The sequence below is a fragment of the Mustela lutreola genome, chromosome 7 (genome assembly GCF_030435805.1).
Source record: "Mustela lutreola isolate mMusLut2 chromosome 7, mMusLut2.pri, whole genome shotgun sequence".
NCBI lineage: Eukaryota > Metazoa > Chordata > Mammalia > Carnivora > Mustelidae > Mustela > Mustela lutreola.
The window spans coordinates 92,172,105-92,191,598 of record NC_081296.1 but is presented as its reverse complement, the minus strand read 5'-3'; the positions used below and the strand labels follow the sequence as shown (position 1 = coordinate 92,191,598).

Below are 19,494 nucleotides of genomic sequence, written 5' to 3'. Positions count from 1 at the left end.
CGAGTGATGTGCCTTGTGCGGCCAGGCTTTTAGCTCGTCTGCCTTGTTTAGATAATAGGGAGCAATAACATACTTTCTGCACTGGTCTGCAGTGAAAGGGACAGGCTTGGTGTGTCATGATGATCCTCCACTTTGAATCTGCAAACTGAAGGCCCAATTTAAAAAAAAAAAAAGCCCAGGGGAGCATATACAAATTAATGCCACTAGCTTTGAAATAGAAAAAAAAAAAAAAAAAAAAAATTCAAATCCATTCCTCCTCTTGGAGGAAGGGCTTGCTTCCCCTCATCAAGAATGTGGGGGCCTCTGAGAAAGGTTCCTCCCGGGAAAGCGAGTTCAATATTAACGCCGGCTTTTGTCTGGAGCTATTATTGTGCCTGTTTCCGTGAGGCTGACCCCGTAAGAGGACACATATGGACGTGATAGTAATGTTCCTTGGTCTTTGGCTGAGCCTATTAGAGGTCCCAACAGGGAGTCTCTACCACTCTTTTTAATAGTCATTTCTGCTCCACGAGTGCAGTTGTTTATGGACAGGGGAGATGATTTGAACCACTGTGTGCCAAATGAGAGAGTGACGATGGGGCAAAGGTCATACATCTAAAGAGGGCTGTGACTGTGGCCCACGAGGGGAGGCTCTCCCTAGGAAAGAAAAATATCAAGATGTCCTTTGTGAACTAAGGAAAAAGGGCTGAGAGGCCACGAGTAAAGAATTACATGACCACTGACATCCGCAGATGACTTTAGTGTCGCTGGGTAAAAATAATTTGGGGGTGAAAAAGGGTTATGAAGAGTAGTTTTATACCTAGTACAGGAAAAAACACTTGGTGACCCATGCAGCAGTAAAGACCGTCAGCTGTTTCAAATACTTGCACCACCATTTATTAAGCATGTGGTTATGAGCAACTTCCTTAACTTCTAAGGTTCAGGATAACAACCCTTTCTCATAGGATTCTGCTGTGAAGATAAAATACAATAATGCCTGGAAAGTACCAACATACGGTAAGTCAGTAAGTGCTCAACATATGATAGTTTGGGGTTTATGGTATATATATATATATATATATATATAGAGAGAGAGAGAGAGAGAGAGAGAATATCTCAGATTTCTCTGCTCTAGAACCCTGAAATGTCTGATCATCTGAACATGCCCTTTAATGCCAGGTCTCATGTTCCTTTCACCCAAACCGACTAAGCCTCACCCTACCATATCTCCCACTTTGGTCCTCCCTTGCCTCTTATCCGACACTTTTGCAGAAACGGTATGTTGATTCAAAGCACTGATTCTCGATCAAATAAATTGGCATTTACCTCCCAACTTCCCTACTCAGCTCTGTGAACCTTGGCCAAGTTATTTCAACAATCTTGACCTCAAATTCCTTCCACGTAAGATGGAGACAAAAAACACAGTACCTACCACATGGGGTCGTTCTGAAGATGAAATGAGTTAACATATGTGATGTGCCAAGCATAGAACATACCATGTAAGTGCCGTGTGCAATTATTATTCTTACTATTACTATGACAGTGCCCTCTGCCTCTCTTATCTCTATGTTCAAATATTCAATTGCCCGCAAAGACAGATCACTAAAATATACTGAGCTCAACCCACGTGCCAAGCACTTTCCGTGTAGTGCTAAGATCTAAAATGTACATTTTATCACCATTCAGTAAAGTGGGGGTTTGGTGAGGCTAAATCATTGTTCAGGAATAGAAGGCAAAAAAGTACACAGCTGCATTCAGATCCAGGTTTGTCTGACCCCAAGCCCACGCTCTGGGCACTGTATCTCACAGGTCCAAGATAGAACACCCACAGGGGATACATGGACAAGAACACCTCTAGCAGAACTTGGCCTTGCTATGCAGAAAGAGCACCTTGGCTCTGTCTGCCACACCCTTTGAATTTTAGTTTCCTCACCCATAAAAACAGAGGTGCTAGACAGGAGGCTTCCCGACCATGCTCCCCCAAGCCCTTGCATTTCTTTGAGATCATTTAGGGGCCACTGCAGAGGGAAGGCCACGGCATTTCGAACCGCACCCTTCATGAGACGCTCATCCCATCTAAACAGAGGAAGCAGTGAGACTCTGTAGAAAGAAGATGGAAGACAATATCAAGATCCTTTTCAGCTCGGCTGTTCTGAGTATCTTTTTCCAATTATAAAGAGTGAAAAATACCGCCATCTGTACTGAAATAACATTTAGTTCAATTCACATTCTCTGGTTCTATGACATGCGAAACACCGGGCTGGATGTTGAATAAACAACTTCCCTTTCCCCCCTCAAACTGTCTTCTGAGAACTCCTGGCTTTAAGCTGAGTGCACTCTCAAGATGCATTTCTTGAGCCTAACAGGTTGCTAATTTTTCAGTAATAATGATGATAAAATGAACAACCCTGATCTTTGGGTGGCAGACTCCAAGCGTTGCCAATATTTTTTCTGTTTGTAGTCCAGGCACCAGTCCTTGGAGGTCCCCCCCACCCCTACTAGTCCCAGAAGTTTATTCTAAAAGGCATCACTTGCTAATTGAATTAGCCTCTCTCTTTGTGTTTTGATTCAATGGAGATTACCTCAGGGAATTCAGCAGTTCCTCTGTGACTTTGTTCCTTGGAGGCTAATTCTTCCCCAATGGCTCCAGAAACTATCACCACCCCCCCCCCACCCCCAACCACTCCCATTTATTATTATTTTTTTTTTTTGAAGGGATCAACAAAGAATGTGGATTTCAGCAAATAGTGCTTTGGGGAGGACAGAATGCAAATGAAGAGCTGGATTTAAAATGACTGCAAGAAAAAGTTTCCTGTTACGCTACAAGGCAATGAGTGAGGAGGGCTCATCTTTGTTTAGGAAAAGTGCTTTTTAAGAATGCCATGGTATTTGGGAAAGCTGTTATTCATTGCATTATACTAATTATATTGCATTATTATTATTATTATTAGTAGTAGTAGTAGTTTATTAGTATTAATTATACTAATTATATATTGTATTATACTAAAGCATTAATACTATTGCATTAGTACTCAGCTTTAAGAAAACCCAGGAGATTTACCTTATTATAGATTAAAGAATTTAGGGATTCTAAGAGCCTGATAATCCCAGAATATCTGTGAACACTACTGTCCATAAGAAAAAAATGGGCAACCTTCACTGGCTATTACAGAAATGTGTGTGTGCACACGTGTGTGTATGTGTATGCACGTACGCCGCACACGTTTGTGTGTGTACACCTGTTTTGTGAGAGATCATTTCAGCTTTCCCATCTAAGCCAGTGGCTCACAGCTCCAGCTACGTGCCAAAGCATCTGGGGAACCTTATAAAAAAAAAAAAAAGGTGCCTTAGGCATAGATAAATTTAGGCTGCATTCTTCAGGATTCAGAGTCCAGTGAAAGCCCTGGTAGCCCTATCTTTGAGAAGCTCCCCCGGAGATTAAGATGCCCGGCCGTGCTCAGAATCACTAGTCTAAGCAAGAACAGGTGCTGGAGGCCATCATCATAATATCCGCATGGTTTGGGGCCCTGCTGAGTGTCAGCCCCGTGCCACACGGTAGCGACCAGGTGTCAGATCGATGCATATACAGAATATGGTTATCCCTTCCTTGGATCTGTAAATTCACTGCTTAGGGTTTGTTCCTAAAATAATGTTATTTGGGGCTAACACACTGCTAACTCCAGCAAAGGTGGAACGCTTTCTTAATTAATGCAACTGATCTCTCTTGTGAGGTCGCTTATCCCCTCTGTATAAAGGTCCCTTGCTAAAGGACCTGCTTTAGCAAGGTCACAGACTACTAGCAGTCATCTTTAGCAAACTTCAGGCCCTATAAAAACATTTTATTCGACATAATGGAGGACACTGAGAAGCCACAGTGTTTTGTCTTTTTTTTTTTGTCTTTTTTTTTTAATCATGAACTATTTTTTAAAGCTTTTATTTGTTTGAGAGAGAGGGAGAAAGAGAGCATGAGTGGGGTGGTGGGGGGATTTGAGGGGAGGGAGAGGAAGAAGCAGACTCCCCACTGAGCAGGGAGCCCGATGCAGGACTCCATCCCAAGGCCCTGGGATCATGATTTGAGGAAGATGCTTAACTGACTAAACCACCCAGGCACCCCAATCATGAACTGTATTTTGAGGCAAGTGATCAACAGATGGCATCAATTTTTTTTTTTTTTTTTTTAAACTTGACAAGGTAATGCCTACTATAACAGTCCATGAGGCTTAATCCTGTAGTGTAGTCCTAAATCAGCAGACTCATTTTCGGGTCAGACAACAAAGCTTCTGGGCTACAGATAGAAGTCCTAAACTGGTGCTCTGCCATAAACACATAGTCCTTCCTCCTCAAATCTTGGGGCACAGTTATCAGAATAGGTTTCTTGAAACCCCTTTGTACGATGTCACTTCTCTCTCAAGAACTTTCAGGGGTTTCTTGGGGTCAATCAAGTCAGATCTCAACTCATCTAGCCAGGCCAGACTTCTAAGCCCTCAGGGCCTGCCGTGTGTTTATTGCTGCTCAGCGCAGACCTCTTCTGTTCTTCACCCGGACAAGAAGAGCTGGAGAACTCTTATTCATGCTTAATGTTGGGCAATACTTGCCAGGCAAGGGCCAATACCCCATTGCCTGGGCCTTGACACCCTTTCCATTTCTGCCTTGAACTTGGGTGGCTGTGGCAGGCAGTGTATCTGTGGAGCGGATTTCCAGAGTCCATTTCGATGTCACCCCAGAAATAGCTGTTCTGTGACATGAGAGGATGAACCCCCACTCCCACCTCTTCCCAGTCGGACCTTGGCAATGTCCATTTTGACCCCAAGAAGTCCCCCGCCCCCATCTGAGTCTTCCTCTAAATCATGGCTCACAACTCCTACCTTTGAGGAAACATCCCTAGGATTAACTTCATTTCACATTTGCACGTATGCACGAGCCTTCCTGCACTGTTGGCATTAATTTGACACGGCCCGAGATGGTGATCTGTCCTCTCCTCCACATCACTAACTGGATTGTCTCTCCCACAGAGCAAGCATTTTGTTTTGTTACTTCCAGATCCCTCTGAAGTTTGATGAAAAGAAGCCAGAACACCTAACGTTCTTGTGAGGGAAGTGGCCCACAAGCCCTGAGTAGGCAGGGCTTACTTGGATGCTTTCTGTCAGCTTCTGGATGCTCTCGGGAGCTGCAGGAAAGTTGCCCTGGCCCTCTCTGAGATGAAGTGGAGAACGAGAAGGCACCCGGTTCTGACGCCTGTGCCAGTAGTGGTGGTAGGGCCTCCCGTAGTGAGGGCTTCGGCTCTCCCCTCCCTGGGCCTCACTCCAGGGAGGCTCCATCCACTCTTCCCCTTCCTGACTTCCTTGCAGCCTCTTCCTGTTACTTAACCGAATCTACTTCCCATATTTGGAAAGAGAAAGAAAGGAGATTGGATTTTCCCCCCATAGGGGCATACAAACAAAGAGAGCTTTGAGCTTGACTCGACTTGGGGTCTCAGATCATATGACTTGTCGCACTCCTGAATTTGACAGTCCTCAGGCTTCTCTCAATCAGCATGAGTTTCAGAGCAGCTGTTCACAGGATCAGACTTCTCGATAAGCCCCAGCTGAAAACCTACTAGGGTTGGCCTGGGGATCCTGCTTACCCCAGCCACAGTTTTTAATCCTCTCTACTGCCTTCTCCGAAGAGAGACGTATATTGCTTCCTATCCCAACCCTTCATGCTGTGCCTGCAGGACTCTGGGGTCTTAGGAATGATAAGACTACTCTTCCCCCAAAGAACCTGCACAGGCTGCTATTTACAAGTATTCCAGATGCAATAAACCTGCATGGTACTGCGGAAGTGGGTATGTGATTCCCCCATTTTACTGAAGGGAGAGGGAGCAGTGAATAAGCATCAGGACACTTTTCGGGGCCAGAGGGGCGAATAATAATATGCCTTTTGTCTCTAGTGCCTTCTACATCTCAGGCTTGATTTTAATACCAAATTATTCTGTGAAATCATCTCAAACGAATATTCAAATTCCCTACTAGATGCACTCCACTCATCACATGCTAAAAAATAGGAGGAATGTGTTCTATTTTTGTGACTTGACTTAAAAAAAAAAAAACCTCTTTTAACAAACAAGGTCCACTTTTCTGAACTTCCAATTCAATCAGGTAAATTGGGAGGCTGTGAATTTTTAAGGAAAGCATCAACATTTTTCAGTAAGTTGCAAAAATCTTTGATGTGAACACTGCGCAACCTTGTTATCCTTTCTCTAATGCTCCCTTTTCATTCCTCTTTTTAAACGTGTAGGCTGACCACTGTTGGTGTAAAAAAGTAAGGATACAGAGCAGGACGTGGGGAAAATCCCTGTCTTCTGAGCCACTCAGACAAGGCTTCCATAGGCTGTGTGTTGGACACCTCCAAATGAAGTCCACGGAGCCTCCTAAGGCCCCCTTAGCTCACTGAACAACACTGTGCAATCCAAGATGGTTCCCCTGAGACCTGATTGCTGCCTCATGGCTCTTAATGTTGGTTGGGAAGGGACATAAGAGAGAGCAACATCTTTCTTTTCACCTTCCCAATACTGAAGAATAACTACCTTCATGACTTCCCCTTGTTCTATCTTCATATTCCTAGGTAATACTATTCACATCAGACACCATTCTCAAACACACTGTTAATATCTGCATGCAATTTTCCCTGGTTTCTGAGATACTGCTTCCTAGTTCCATGGCCATGAGGACTCCACCTTCCCAGGTCACACACAGACTGGGTGCTAGTCTTTACCCCACATGACCCTCCTGACCCTCCTCACTCTTCTGATCACGGTTCCAGCACAGGAGAGAGAGATCTGTGTAATGACCCCTTCTCATCTCAGATACGTTTGCGTTTTCGGGGTAACTGGTGAGAATGTGCCAATGTGCCCTTTCAAACAAGTCTCTGTGTAAGAGAAAACAACAACAAGCATATCTGGAAGATGCAGTGACAAAAAATCAGAACAAACACTTAATTTAAAGCTCTAGTACACTGGAGGGGATGGCTTAGGCTGAGAGAACAAAGGTACCGTGAATTAAGGAAAAAAACACTTTTACTAGTGACTTCCTAGGATATTGCCATTATGGTGTTTTAAACTTGGCCACAATTTTGAACCCGCGCTGGCCGAGAAATGCAGCCGGTGAAGCTATACTGTGGGCGGCACAGAGACGGTTCTTCTGTAGATGGCCAACGCCCACTTGTCAGGAATTGTGAGCTGGAAGAGTTTAGTTGGGAGAATCCAACTCTGACAGTATCACATTACTTTCACTCTTCCAAGGGAATATCATTCAGGTCATTGGGGACAGTATTAATTTGACATTTACTGATTATATTTATTAAATATAGGAAAATTTAAAGGGTATTTACCTTCAGTGGACCAAATGCTAGTAGAATCACTGAGGGTTCACTTTTAGGAGCTGATAAACAAGATTAGGGAAAAATATGTGGAAGTTCTAGAAAAAGTTTTGTTTTCTTTTTAAATGACTGTACACATGGTATGGAGATAGTAACAAGTCTCTCTGATACACATAAAAATTGCCTTTGCAAACTGCACCAAAACAGAAGACTTTGGAAACAATGTAACCTCTCACTCCCAGCTTCAGCTTTACTTTTCTACCCTTTGTTACCCCTTTCCCTCTACTTCTCTATCTCACTTTTGATCTGATTGCATTACATACATATATCACCTCAATTTCTTTCTTGTAACAAGCAGGGTGTACATGAAATAAATAGAGCCCAGAAGGCTGATGACTTTCCTGGAAGCTTTAAGTATATTTCAGTAGGACTGTCTCTTACAAGCCCCTGTGGAATTTAATATGAAGTGGTTTCCCACCTCAGTGAAAAGAAGCAGGCTTCTCAGATCATGTGAGTAACCTAAGGCAGCTACTATATTACACTCTTCTTTGGTCTTTTCTGCATGTGCTAAATACCGAAGTGTCAGGCATGAGGTACTTGTGGACAAATAAATTTCTAATTTGCATTTGATTAATCAAATGGCATTTCTGCTCAGAACCATAAACATTTATTATTATTTTAAGGTTTGGTCCCAAGAAATCTATAGGCATATGAGTTAAAAAAAAAAAAACCAGATATGGGTATACAAATATGTTGTCATGTTGCTGCAAACTGGTTGCTTTAGGAGGGGCCTGGTTACATACAAATTTTAGTGGAAGGAAGTTGATAGAAAGCATTTCACTGTAGCAGGGTATTAAGCACCTTAGATCTATTTCCTCACCTTTGGATTCTGTCTGTTAAAAGCTGCTATCAAAGGTGAGTGTCATCATTTTTTTTTTTTTCTCTGTGCTTAGCTTGGGAATGGGATCTTAGGAAGCTGGATTCATTTCTCTTCCTTACACTGCTTGCAAACTCCAAATAGACTTCAGTAATGTTAAGACATGCTAGTGCTACTATTACTCTGTCTTGGGAGTTTACTTAGGGAAGATGGTGTTCTCATATGTCCATAACCACTTTGAATAAGAACCTAGACAGAGCGATCATTCTGAATGTTGTAAAGGCAAGGTACAGAGTACTCTATTCATGCATGTAAAAAGAGTTTTAAAAGATGAGTCTATTGTAGGACAGTTTGAGACCCTCAGCCAAAAAGTAGTTGATGGATATGATGACCACACCAACAGTAGTCATCAAAGGCACCCTGAACTGCCTTCCTAGAGGTCTGAAGTGAGAGCACTGACTGGAATTAGGCACACAGCAGCTAAGGGGCACTGTGAATGATGGAGAAGTTCTCAGACACAGGCTTCGAGAGGCTTCATCAGAGGAACTGATGTTTAAGCAGAGGCTTCAAAGGGGAGAAAGGACTGACTGGGTAATGGGAAGGGAATGGATATTCTAGTTACCAGGATAGAGAGGGAAGTCTTGGACACAAAAAAGCATAATGTATTCAAGGAACTACAAAAGGTCAGTGCAGGATGAGAAGAACAGTGGGAACAGGAGACGTGGGTAGAGGCCTGAGTGTGACTCCTTCTTACCCTTGCAGTCTTAGCTTGGTGCTCACCTCCTCAGATGGAACCTCCCTGACAACGTCTTATGCTTACAAAGCTCCTCCTGTTCTATTCTCTAGTTTAGGTTTTTGCTTACTTCTCTATAAAGCACTCATCACAATTTGCAAATTGGGGTTATCTTGAGGATTTTTTTTTTAGACTTTATCCCACTAATTTAAAAATTCCACATCACTGGAATATTATACCTCGCCCGTGTTACTCACTGCAGTAACCACAGCACCCGCCTGGGAAGCGGAGTGTAGGGAGATCAGTCAAGGAGCTGCTGTAAGCATTCAGGTAAGAGAGACCGCGGGTCTGGACCAGGATAATGGCTAGGACTAACTCTAGCAATATTTTTGGAATGACAAAACAAGTCAACAATTGATTGGATAGTTCAGAACAAAAAGATTAAGAATGATGCCCAGGTTTCAGGGACTCTCAAGAATTCTAGGTGTCCAAAAGGATTAAAAAAAAAAATCAATGTTTACTAATGGAAATTATATAATAAACAACCTCAGAAAAAATGTTCCACAGCTATGTAAAGGTTTTAAAGCTATTATTTATAGCCAAACTAAAATAGCAGGTAGTATGCAGGGAAAAAGCATTGATTTATAGCCTGCAGAAAGATTTCACAGTGTTGTGATAAAAAGCAAGTGATAAATGGCTTTTAAAAGTATAGCAATCCCTTAGTGACTAAGATTGTTGAACTTAAATGATAATCTTCAGTTACAAAAAAGTGTGAAAGTAGGTTTATGATTTAAGTAATACTATATCAGTTGAATTGAGTCAAGTTTTAGAATAATACTAATGAATATGATATGTCTATGCATATAACTATAAATACCAATAAAAATGTCTCTGTGCGGGGTGTCTGGGTGATGCAGTTGGTTGAGCGGGGGGCTCTCGGTTTCAGCTCAGGTCGTGATCTCAGGGTTGTGTGATGGAGCCCTGTGTCAGGCTCTGTGCTGGGCATGGAGCCTGCTTGGGATTCTCCCTCTCCCTCTGTCCTTCCTCCCCTCACATATATGCACTCTCTTTCTAAAATAAATTGATTAATTTTTAAAAAGTCGTCTTTTTTCAAGTCTTGGAAAAGGAAATAACAATAATAGCTTTATACAGGTATATGGTAAGAATCAGTTTAGAAACCACTTACTCCATACACTATCTATTCTGACTACTGCGTCCTCTTCAGAGTAGTTTGTGTAATGGGTTTGTGTAATGACCCTATTTTAAAATTGGGGACCTAGGTTCATAGAGATCAAATGGCTTGCATAATGTCATAGAGTTCATGAATCACTCTGTAGGACCACAGGCAGGGCAGATGCTAAAACATTTTACAAGGACAACAAGTGATCCAGAAACACTTACCTGAGGCTACCGGGATGGTGAGCAGTGGAAGCAGAGCTAGGATATAGCTTTGCCCTTCAGCCTGCTCTTTCCTCTGTGAGTCAGCGCAGTGCAAAAAAGCAAGATCCATCACCCTGGTGTTTGGGAGGCTTTCTATGCAAAGGCAGAGGTCTGGCTTGGGAGAGCGCAGCATGCACAGGGCGAGCAAATCATTCTGTATGGTTGGAATGCCGAGTCTGTGGAGGTGCGTGGTGGGAAATGGGGCTGGAAAGGAAGGGAAGGCTGGACTTGTGATTCTCCACTAAAAGGTGGTATGACTCCACCAGGAGCATTAGGAAATGTGAAGGGTCTTTTTGGTTTTTGGTTGTCAGGTGATCAGGGATTGCTACAGGCTTTTAGTGGTTGGGACTATGAAGAAGAAGGGCAATTCTGCACAGAGGAGAAAACTGTTGTGCCCCGGATGTCAACAGGCTTCTACTGGGAAACACAAGGCCAGACTTGGAAGGCCCTTCAAAGCCATGCCAAAGAATTTAGATTTTAGTTGCAGGAAAGTTAGTGGTGAGAGTAAGAAGTCTAAGCGTCTTCCAGATTTGAGGTTGAGCAGTTGGATGGGAGGTGATTCCAACAATTGAGGTTGGGATGGTGGGGACAGGGGGGCAGATGTGAAACATGATGGGAGACATGAATTCTCACCCTGCATATGTCACATATAGACTCAGTTGAGATGTACTGCGTAGCTCGGGAAAGAGGCTGGAGGAGAAATATTGACTTGGAAGTCCTCAGAGCATCAGGGGTAGGTGAAGTCATGGGCACAGATGAGTTCATTCCTGAGACGTGTGAATTTTGGATTGTTCAAGGTCAATTTTTAATTTCAGGCAGATTTTTCTGCTTCTTATTCAGTGTGTTCACAGGAAATACCAATTAAAATTAATTTCAACCTAAGTAAAACATAATTAGGAAGATAAATTTGCTGCCAAAAGTATAATGAACTCTAGAATGAAATGTAAAATTGATTTTAGCTCACTTATCTGATATGTTTAAATGATGCTTTATCTTTCTTGATTCTACAAAACCTAGTAAGTTAGGGCAGGAAACACTTTAGAAATTTCAAGGAGATTAGGAACAGAAGGAAACAAAACAAAACAGAAGTGAGCTGTTGCTCTTCCTTCTTAGGGCTCTCTTTCATTTTGCTGGGTGATTTGCACTGTCAGTGTCTCTGGTCCCTCATTTAGCTGATGGTCTTCTGACATAACTACAGAGAGAAGTCTCTACTTGTTTAGAAGTTGTGAATGCACCAAGACACAAACTTCACTTCTCCTTCCTCTTGCCATGGAGATTGTACTTCCCCACTATTGTTAGTCTGGAACATGGCTGCTCAGATAGAAGCGGGTGCAATGTATCATTTTTTTGTGTGATCTAGTGATTTAAATCTTAGGTTCCACTGGAGAGAATCAAGAGGTCTGAATTATTGACACATTAACCTATAAAGGATAGAGTCATTGGTTAAGATAATCGATTGATGTTATTTTCAATAACAATAGCAATGTGATTCTCACCATTTTTAGAAGCACTTAGAAATTCTTGAGAAGAAATCCATTACTGTAGTTCCGACTGACTTAGATTTTCAGGTTGATTTCCACAGAATCGATACAGATTGTATCACTGGGTTTAATTAGACTGGAGTTATGACTTTCCTAGGACAATATTTGGCCTGTCTTTGGGTCCTCCCTGGAGAAGGTGTGGGCACAAGACTAATTAGGAGCTTTTACTTTCCTTAGATGACCTGTTTTTCAATTGACTGTCACAGTAAAGAGTCCATTTGTAACTGACAGCACAGAGGAGCTGCACTCCCCAGCTCTTGCCAGAGGGAACAGAATGGAACACTTTATGGACAGAATCTTATCAAGAACTTGGTTCTTAGAAACAATATTCACATAGGGTTGCCGAAGATACGCAGTCCATAATTTCCCTAGATGACTGTTTCCTAAAGTGCTAGCTTAAATTTCCCTGAAATGTAAACAGATACTATAAGAGGATTGAATTATTTTGGTAAACTCTGGGTTAGATGAAGTTTCTTTACTGAAGGACTTCTTAGAGCATTTAATATATATCAACATGCATGCAAATATTCCAAAAGACAAATCTGATATGGATATGCAGCAGGTTCCCCAATACACTTGCCCACAGAAATCTTTGTTTTAGGTCATATAATAGGGAATAATCATGTTCCTCAGAATGCATCTTGTTTTAGATACTCTAAATTTTTTCCTTGGATCAAGCCAAGTCATCAGAATTCTGGGCACTCAGTTACATTACCCTGGTTTCCCTGTCATAGAATTACTTTAAATTTAAGGTATGTTGTTAAGCTATATTAAAGGATATTATAAACAATAGCCCTACAGCATTCACTATTATATCTAATAGAGCGATACCCTGGAACACACTGTTGATAACCCAGACAGTAATTCTTTGCGAGAATCCATGGAGACATTTCTTTAAGTCAACACAGGAATAAGCTATGTTTTACCAAGCAACTTTTCTTTTTTAAATTCAATAGGCACTATAAATCTTATAACTGATTCTTTTTCTTTGCTTTGACTGCTAAGAAGTTCATGATGCAATCTGTAGCCCCCCTCTACAGAGATACATCACTGTATGGTAGGCACTTGGTACAAATTTCACCTTGGTTTACATATGATTCCTTTCTCCTATGATTACTTTCCACTTACTTGCTTTCCAAATTTAAAAACCTGGTTCATTAATTCTTTCAACTAACATTTCCTTAGCCTCTTCTATGGGACAAGCCCTGGTCTTGGTGTTGAAAATTAAATGGCAAAAAAGAGATATATGGTCTTTACTCTCCAGATCTTATAGTCGAGAGTTAAATATAGACTAGCAAATATAGCCTAGCAAATATACACTACACCATATCCAGGGTAATAAGGACTTGATGAGGAAGTACAAAGGGATATCCAAACCCTGTGGAGAGGAGTATCTGGGCAGTGCAGTCGGTTTAGCGGTCGACTTTTGGTTTTCCCTCAGGTCGTGATCTCAGGGTTATGGGATTGAGCCCTGTTTTGGGCTCCACACTCAGCACAAAGTCTGCTTAAGACTCTCTCTCCCTCTGCCCCACCCTGCTTTCTCTTTATCTCTCAAATAAATAAAAGTAAATCTTAAAAATTTATTTTTAATGCCAGAGCATTGCTATGTTGGTTCCTCCTGCTTGGGTGCTTGGGCTCTGATTTTCTGGTAGGACATTCCACAGAGTCTCATAGCTAAACATACCTGGCCTCGGACAGTCTGTGTTTCCCACAACACACCGTCTTATCCAATTAGCTAGACAGGGAGAGGGTATAAGGAAGGAGGAGAAGAGCAAGAGGACACACACTTTGGGGATGTCTGCATTTGGGGAGAAGAAGGAAAAACAGCTAAAGAAGGAAGGATCAAGAGGAGTTCCCATCAGGGAGACAGGAAGCCTAGAGACCTGCAAGGTCCTGGAGGCCTGGAGAGGAGAGGCTTTTTAATGTTTCCATCACTCCAGAGAAGTCAGGAATGTCAAAGACTGCTGTGCAGCCTTGGATTTGGTGATGCAATGCAACGGCAACTCCCAAAGAACAACTTTAGCGGCACGGTAAGGAAGCAAAGAGTAAGGATTATATAACCCAATGTGACTGCGAGTGGTGAGGCAATGAGCACAAGTACAGACTTGCTTCTGGACAATTTGGGGAGTAGAGGGAAAGGGAGAGATAGGGTGGTACCTTAAGGGAACAGCAGGGTCAGGAGAAGGTTGATGCTTTTTTGAATGACCAAATGCTTCACTTATATACATCTCTCATCACAAAAGACTGATGAATGTAGCTATGCCACGGTTGCTGGGCACTGGGATAATGCATACAGTCAACATTCTGAAATGCTTCTTAAAAGAGCACTTGAATCATAACCTAAATTTTTAGGAGGGGCAGTGATTTCTTATCCACCATATCTTGATCAAACGTCAGATAGCCTTAACCTAATATTTGAAAAGTGAATAGTTTAAACTCATTTGTTGAGTTGTTCTTTTGCAGTGGGGTAACAGCCAAACAGTGACAACCAAACAGAGAGTTTTGCAAGCAGAGAGCACTTCTCCTGGCAGCAGGAGCCCAGGGTGGCAGCTGTTCTAGATGAAAGATGTGGGTTTGAGATTGAGACGAGGGAGGGAAGGCTTGAAGGACGATGATGAGGACGGTCCCCAAGGTCTTCTTAAACTAAGTATCTAACATAGAATAGTACTTTAGGTAAAAGGGCAATGGAGCAAAAAACACCCTGTGACTTCTAGGCGTGCACACGTGTGCAGGTGCATGCATGCACACACCCACACTCCTTGTACTACTGGCCTACCTCCATGAGTGCTTGCTGACGCTCAAGCTTGCCCGTACTCCGAGATCACTCTTCTTGCAGGGAGAGAGTAGTCAAGAAGCCCCTGAACTGTTTCCCTGGATTCTTTGTCTCATTCTAAGGGTCTGCTGCTCACATGGTGCCTGAGCTTTTGCTACCTTCTCATTGATTCCTTCATTTCCGAGTTTGGGCTTCCTCTCGCTCCCCACTGTTGATGCCTGCCCTACAGAGAACTGCTTCCTTCCTTGCTCATCCTTGGGGCCTCTCCTCACCCTGCCACTTCACCCATCACCCTTGTCTTGCCTGCCTCTCCAAGAATCAGTGCTGGGCCAGCAATAAATAATCATGTCCGCTAACTAGTGTTTACTCTGTGCCAGGCATAGTTCTAACTGCTACATATGAATTGTTTCATTTTATCATCTTAACAATTCTTTGAGAAGGTGGGTTTACGGATGAAGAAACAGGAACATGAAATTGAAGCAACTTGTCCAGGTCCCACATCTAGGAAGTTTCAGAGCTGAGAGTCTGGCTTCAGAGCCCATGGTTCCTAGCCCTTGTATTTTATTGCCCCATCCATAGTTTAGATGAAAAGGGTCCTGGAATCGAGCCCCGCATCAGGCTCCCTGCTCAGCAGACAGTCTGCTTTTCCCTCTCCCTCTGCTGCTCCCCTCGCTGGTGTTCGCACTCTCCCCTGCTTTCTCTCTCAAATAAGTAAATACAATCTTAAAAAAAAAGAAAAAAGAAAAAAGAAAGAAAGAAGTCTCACTAGGTGCTGCTGTCATAGCCACTTTCTAAGGTCTGTAAGGATTCTGAGCACAGTGACGGGAAAGCCAGCACTGCTGAAACTCCCAGCCTGCGCAGTCACACACTGACCAGCTTCATCGGAGTCCAGGTTAGGTAATCAGCTGTGCCTCAGACTCAAATTACGTTGGAGCTTGGTTTTCTCTGGGACGTAAGAAATCTGGTTTTCTCTGGGACATAAGAAATAATCCTGGGCATGGTCTAGTCAAAAGGTATCTAGACTTTCCTTTTCTTTTAGTCAAAAAAATGTGTCACCAACATATATGGACAATATTAATAACCAGAACCTGTGTTTCTTCTAGTGGAAAGAAGACTGCCAGGAAATCAGGAGACCTGGATCCTTGTCCCAAGTGTAATATCATGGGCAATTCCAGTTCTCTGGGACTGCTTCATTTATAAAAGTTGGACTTATACCCAGTAACTTCAAAAATAACCTCTAACTTTAAAATATCACAGTTTTATCTCTAACTCCAAAATATTCATATGATTAAACAAATAATGTGTGATTTTTTTTTAGCGTATTCTCAAGTAATTGTTTCAGAAATCAGAACAAAATTATTGTTGTCACAATGGAAGACACTCCACTTTTCCTATCATCACTTTGTGACCTAATTTAGCTTAGAAACATCTTATTATAAATTATCTAATTGACTATTAATATTGAATTAAAAATTCTAATAAGAATAATATAATGATAGAACATTTTTCAATATCCATAATAATCAAATAAACATCTGTTTGGCAGCTATCAGCCGATGTGAATTGGGAGTAGAATGAGAGGGGAGAGTATACGTACCCAGGTTGGGGCCAGTTCTTTGTTTCAATTCTTCTTATTTAATTTCCATTGAGCTTTTGTAATATTCCTGTCCAGAACTACTATGTCATTTTCTTGGGTATTGTCAAAATGGCTGCCTTGCTCCGTCCTGGAAGAGAAAATGTTTTACCAAAGTTCAAAACATCCATTTTTATCTGCAAAGTCTTTGGCAGCATTTTCTCTATCAGCATCACCATTGAAAATTAAACATGTGATATTCAATATTTTCAGTAGTGTAAAGCTGTAGAACTTTTACCTTATTACAAAGAGGGGACCACAATATGGCTCTGATTACCTGCTTCCTGCACGGGAGAGCCAAGGCTTTCAGTGAATGGACTTTGTGCTGACAAGCTCTTAAAAGGTTGTATGCTTGGCCCTTAGCCTTTCAGCATGGTGAACATTTGCCATGGATAGTGGCCTTGAAAACCCTAGGGCCCACGACAAAAGGATATTTCCTCCTTTACAGGGTCAAACCCATGCGGCATACTTCCCTATCAGCCCAGGCACCACACACAAGTTCCTTTCATAGTATGGCATGCCTAAAGCCTGTAATTATCAGCTGCAGGTGGTGGCCACCTCCTTGTGGAACATACAGAAATGGGGAAAAAAAATGTGGAAGAATCTGTAGCAAGAATTCTCTTTTTTGAATTAGCCCTGAGAGGCCCTGCCTCTGAGAGTTGGAGAATAGATATGGCTTTTAATCAGCTCCTTTCACTTACTGAACTGGCAATTTCAGAGTCATAGGTAATCATATATAGACAATTATGGCTTCAAGAACTTTCCTAACATATTCAACCAGAGCACAGCTCCATCAGATTTCATACTACTATATTCTCTGGGCTACCTGTATGCTACTTTCAGAACTATGATGCATTTGTTGGTATTCATTTAGGTATTTTGATTATGTAGTAGATGCTATTGTGTGATACCCAGATACCCTTTGTAAATCAGAGTACCAGCTACCAAGAGTGTTTTCTGCTGAAGATCCATAACGGAGTCCCTTCCCGGGAATTGCCTTTAGCCCAAGGGAGTTGTCCCACATAGGCTGCACCCCCTTCCTGGGTAGCCCAAATCCAAAGATGGGTCTATGCAGGAATATAAGATCTGCTCCTTTATTTCAATTCTGTAAAGCTCCGAAGAGCCATCCTAGGTTCAGTGCTCCCCAAGAGATCAACTGAAGTCTCTGTTGTGACTGAATTAAATTCAGCCTCTCCTTTTGTCCCATCCTGCCCCCCTCATTCCCTTAAATCTTAAAATACTTTCAGGATGAAATCACATCTGCTACAAGTGTGATATGACAGAAACCAAGCTTCCGTTTATCCTGCTTCCAGGATGCTAGGGAGATGGATCTGAACATAGAGAAGGCCTAATGTCATGTCCAATCCTTTCCCATCTTGGGGTGAGGGGTCAGAGGTGCCAACCCTTGGTCATCTCAAAGCCAAAGAAAACTGAAAAAGCCAGTCACTTCTAGGGATGGTCTTGGGGGTTTATTCTACCTTAGGATGTGCTCAGGAATATTTGGAAAGTAACAAATTAAGGTCAGCTAAGTTCTCAGATTCCCTGAGAACTGATCCTAGCTTCCTCAAGACACTTGTATTATGAACTATGTGGGAGTAGGCTAAGGCAGGTTATCCATTCTCTAAGACTTGGGTTAGAAATGTGAATGAGAGCACAGATGCTTACTTAACTGCCCTCTATTTTATGCTATTAAGTAGAGATTGGAGTTGATGTCAGCTAAACTGTGACCCCAAAAGTTTCTGTTGTCTTTTTAGGACTCAACAAATCACACTGTAATGGCTTCTTGCTCCTCTTAGAGTTAAAGGGACTCTGTGCGGCAATCTTTTCCTATTACTACTAAACTATTGAGTTTATTTGTATTGAGTTCTATTTGAGTTCTAGTTGTATGAGAGAGAAAGCCCCTGACCCCTAGATATGTGTAGTGTGTGAAACAGGACACATAAAGCTCTATCAGTACTTTCCGCTGCAACTGATTATTTTCAGACCATTGCCCAAACTGCCTGTAATGCTGAGTGTTTGGCATTATCAGATTTATGTGAAATACTCATTGACCTGAACATTCCTCTGGAATAGGTTCTTTGTCTTTCTGTTCTTTCTCAAAACTATTTTATTCATTTATTATTTTTAATGATTGTTTACCAACTGTTGTTGCAAAACAACCTCTCCTGCCCATCAGGAAGGTTACTCGTATTTTTTTTAAAAAATCACTCATCTATTTTTAAAATTGGTAATAAAGTACTATGGTCCAAACATCAAAAATAACAAAAAATATATAGTAAAATCTCCTCCTGCCCCTATTTCTCACCTGCCCAGTCAAAATCTTCATTTCACCCCAAAGCTACCAGAACAAGTTAGTTTTTCTAGCCTTTTGACATTGTAACATATCATATCCATTTCTCAGCACTTTGGCTTTTTCATCGAATAATACAACACAGAGGTCTTTTCTGATTACTGAACATTTGATAAAAAATTATGTTCTTTAAGAACATAATAATAAGAATATATACTGAGGGATCTTTAGGAATTGTTAGGACCTTTCAAAGATGGCATAATAAGTAAAAATTAGGAAGTTTCTTGGGGTTGGGTTGGAGGCAGATGGAGTATGGTATCTTACTTTTCTCAGTAGAGATTTAGTAGGAATACTGAAAAGGAAGAAAAAACGTAACAGCAAATCAGCCAAGGACACAGTATGGGGGAAAACAAACAAAAAACAAACAGGAAAAGAGGGATCCAGAGCCAAATGCTCCCATGGCTAGTATGGAAGCCACATAGTTTGGGTTAAGAGCAAGATAGTTGATCAGGGCCTAGTTGGCCTACAGGGCAAAGGTAAGGTCAAGGCCTCTAGCCCAAGATGAGCTAGAAGGGAATGTTCTAGCTAGAAAGGAAGAAGGGAATGTTCAGATTGCCACAGATGCAAGGAGGTAATCCTGGATCTATATTCAGAGAGGGTGGGATCAAAGCACACAGATAAACTTGGAAAGAACATATATATATATTTTTAACTTATTTATTTGAGAGAGAGAGAGAGAGAGAATGAATGAGAATGAATCTCAAACAGACTTCCCGCTGATCATGGAGCCTGACTTGGGGCTTGATCTCACAACCTTGGGACATTCAACTGACTAAGCCACCCAGGTGCCCCCAAAAGAACATATTTTTTAA

The 19,494-nt window shown here is 41.9% G+C and overlaps 1 long non-coding RNA gene across 3 annotated transcripts in view; it reads right to left on the bottom strand.

The window, feature by feature from the left end:
- Positions 1-19,494, bottom strand: part of LOC131836478 (uncharacterized) — a 134,701-nt gene that overhangs the window by 46,639 nt on the left and 68,568 nt on the right. For all 3 annotated transcript variants that reach the window (XR_009355630.1, XR_009355631.1, XR_009355632.1), the window contains one exon: positions 16,297-16,423. This is a non-coding gene — a long non-coding RNA (uncharacterized LOC131836478). The remainder of the gene's footprint in view (positions 1-16,296; positions 16,424-19,494) is intronic.